This window comes from Nematolebias whitei, chromosome 10 (assembly GCF_014905685.2).
Source record: "Nematolebias whitei isolate Nwh7 chromosome 10, NemWhi1, whole genome shotgun sequence".
Lineage (NCBI taxonomy): Eukaryota > Metazoa > Chordata > Actinopteri > Cyprinodontiformes > Rivulidae > Nematolebias > Nematolebias whitei.
Genome location: NC_056507.1, coordinates 4,125,264 through 4,129,174, shown reverse-complemented (window position 1 = coordinate 4,129,174; position 3,911 = coordinate 4,125,264).

The window sequence follows — 3,911 nt, the reverse complement described above, 5'->3', positions numbered from 1 at the left end:
ATAGATGGATAGATAAATGTATATATACATTTATCTATCCATCTATCATCCATCCATCCGTCCATCTACGCATAAATGCGTGGATGGATGGATGGATGATGGATGAAAAGACCTGAGAAAATGCAGTCCACTCCGCTCCTCTTTCTGCACTGTCACCCCACATGAGCCTGTACTATAGGCTCATGATGCATTTTAATCTCTTAATGTATTTTAGTAGAACTGGTGTCTCAGGGGATTTTTACTGGGTACAGGACCCACCAGTAAAGGCCCTGCGTCGAAAGCTTTTACACTTCCTAAAATACACAAAATGATGGGACGACATCATAAACCCTTCACTAAAGATTGTAGAGACCTGGAATAACGTTCATTGTTCTCAGCTCCTTCATATTGACTGACACTTTACACACACACACACACCTTAACTGTTTGTTTTTAACTTAGAATTAATTTTCACAGTATCGAATCTGACTTCAGAAAAGTTGGTTATAACTTGGTTAAAATGATTTAATCCATTTTCTTGATCCACTAACTCTAACAATGCAGTGGACAATTTCCCCTTTTTAAGGGAGTTTGTATAACAAAACAAAACAAGCACTGACCGGCTCTCATTTTTGTTTTGGACAGACTGTTGTTAATATGCAGCCACGAAAAAAACTCCCAGGATATATTCCAATTTTAAATGCTGCTGCTCATTGGTATTCTGCACTTTGAGTTATTGTTTTACTGGCTCTAATCTAAAACGACTTCAGTTGTTGAAACGAGCTTGCAGGGCGTTCGTGCTGATACGTTTGCTGACATTAAAAAAGAAAGAAAGAACCATTTTAAGCTAGAGCAAATAAATCCTAAAAGCGGTGCTTATTTATTCACAAATGTAACTTCATTTCCATGTCGGTGCACGTGACCCATAGGAAGCTTGTTTGTTGTTTAGATGCACTCAGGAAAAAAAAAAAAAAATCTAATTTCTTAGCTCAATGCACGAGGCTCAAAGTGTCTGTTAGGAATTCGTTCGTCGTCTCTGGATCTGATTTTGCAGGCTGCTGTTTCAGAGAACGGTGTGTGTGTGTGTGTGTGTGCAGGGTTGGTTTGTGCAAGGACCTTCATAATATTGACTTGTGACAGCTGTCATTGTCTTTCCACTTATTAACTCTCACTGCTGCTGTTTCTGTCTGGCACCACCTTGGAGACTTTTCATGAAAAACAAAATGTCTTCCCTTCAGTAGCAGACGGCAGATGGTTTTCTGCCAAAAAAAGAGAACTTGAGCCACAGAAAACACAACAAGAACATTTTTTTTAAGCAGCACAGGGTCGTTGCTGAATTTGTCAGCATCACAGATACTTCGTACATCAAAGGATGCAGGTTCACACTAAACATCAGAATTAGATAGTGTCTCTTTGTTGATGCGATGCCAAATAGACATTGTGAGTAAATCTGTCATTGGACGGGGCGAGAGCTTTTCCTTTAAACCTGCCAGTCTTTACTGGCGTCTGGAGCATCATCTGTCCCGTATGACCGTCACATACAAGCAGAGCAGATGACTGACACCTCCTCTTGTGAGCTGATAAATTACCCTCCATTACCAGCAGTCATTTAGCTTTATTCTGTGATAAACCCTTCAATTCATCCAGCTGTGTGTGTGCCTGAGCGCCGCCAGCCACATCTGTCACGTTGAGCAGCTCATCAAAACCTAATTAAAGATGAAGATCTGTCCAGCTCAGTGATTGATACTTGAGGGCTGAAAATAATCATTTGGATTAAAGCCGGTGCTAATCAATATCTTTTTAATTAAGAATGACTTGTGCCGATGAAAAGAGTCGCCTTTAACTCTGAGGACGACAAAGAAAGTTATGACAATCTTGGTTTTGTTTTGCAACTCTTTCTGGCTTAAGGTGTAATGCATGTCAATTCATTTTTTATGTATTTTTTAAAACAAACATTAAGAGAAGCGTAGAGTTCTGAAGTCCAAATCTGATTTTTAAGCCTTGGCATAATTTAAACGTAGTGTTTTTTCCCATCAGACTGTTCAACTTTCAGCAGGAAGTTCACTGTTTGGCATTGATGCGTTTTATTTCATTTTCCTTCTGCCACCCGTTGCCGGAAAAAAAGAGTGTTCCTGCTGCCACATTTTGATTGATGAAACACTTAAATGGTAAATGAGCTGAATTTCTATTGTGCTTTCTCGCTCTTGTTGACCATCCAGTGTGACTTGTAACTGTACACGTCCAAGAATACAGCCTGCAGCCACACAGCAAGCTTTTATGTAACACATTGGCTTTATCCGTTTTACAAATATGACGATGTACGCAAAGTAGACGCATAAAAAATTGTCTCTACCTCCACTTGACCCCCTTGGCCAGAAAATTTATGGCAATACTGCTTTATTTAAAGACGCAAAACACAGTAAACCTGGACTGCAGTGGAACTCCAAAGACCGTCTACTTCTACTTCTACTCTTTGCACATCATATAACCAGTAATATTACAAACTTGTAAAAGAAGAAATTGAGCTACATCCGTTGTCAGTTCTTTGACTCCATTGGTGTCAGAAGCATTTGTAATGTAGGGGGGACACACTGCTGTGAGGGGGTCTGCCCCCACCCACCCAGAACATTTGGAATAAAGTAGATACCGTTTCCTTCATTATGGTGCATTTTAACAGGTTGTTAAACATCTACATTTACCTACACGGTGTAAACAATTGATTCAATAACGATTTTAGAGTTAATGGCACAACAAGTAGTAGCCTGACCAACAGCTCTCCTTGTGTGAATAGAGCAAACCTCACTTCTCTCATGCATCCTAACCCCCCTACCCCAGTCAACAACTGCCGGCACTAATATAGCAGAGTCACATGAGTAATATTAAAGTTGACAATCATTAAAAAAAATGTTAATGTGCGTTGACAAACCGCGATATAGCGAATCCGCAAAAATCAAACCATGAAGTAGCGAGGGTCTACTGTAATTTCCTCATTGTATAGGAACATACAATGATGACACATAGCGCTTTACTTTAGCAGCATGGGACTGTTAGCAGTGTGGTCTTGTTTACACTTTGGTCCTGTTAACACCGTGGTTCTTTTTGCAGTATTGTTCTGTTAGCAACGTGGTCCTGTTAGCAATGTGGTTCTGTTAGCAGTGTGGTCCTGTTAGCAGTGTGGTCTTGTTTGCACTGTGGTCCTGTTAACACCGTGGTCCTTTTAGCAGTATGGTCCTGTTAGCAACATGGTCCTGTTAGCAATGTTGTCCTGTTAGCAGTATGGTTGTGTTAGCAACATGGTCCTGTTAGCAATGTGGTCTTGTTTGCACTGTGGTCCTGTTAGCAATGTGGTCTTGTTTGCACTGTGGTCCTGTTAGCACTGTGGTCCTGTTAGCAGTGTGGTTCTGTTAGCAGCATGGTCCTGTTAGCAATGTGGTCCTGCTAGCAGTGTGGTTCTGTTAGCAGTGTGGTCCTGTTAGCAATGTGGTCCTTTTAGCAGTATGTTCCTGTTAGCAGTGTGGTCTTGTTAGCAGTGTGGTCCTGTTAGCAGTGCGGTCTTGTTAGCAGTGTGGTCCTGTTAACACCGTGGTCCTTTTAGCAGTATGGTTCTGTTAGCAACGTGGTCCTGTTAGCAATGTGGTCCTGTTAGCAGTGTGGTTCTGTTAGCAGTATGGTTCTGTTAGCAATGTGGTCTTGTTTGCACTGTGGTCCTGTTAGTACCGTGGTCCTTTTAGCAGTGTGGTTCTGTTAGCAGCATGGTCCTGTTAGCAATGTGGTCCTGTTAGCAGTGTGGTTCTGTTAGCAGTGTGGTTCTGTTAGCACTGTGGTACTTTTAGCAGTGTGGTCCTGTTAGCAATGTGGTCCTGTTAGCAGTGTGTTCCTGTTAGCAGTGTGGTCTTGTTAGCAGTGTGGTCTTGTTAGCAGTGTGTTCCTGT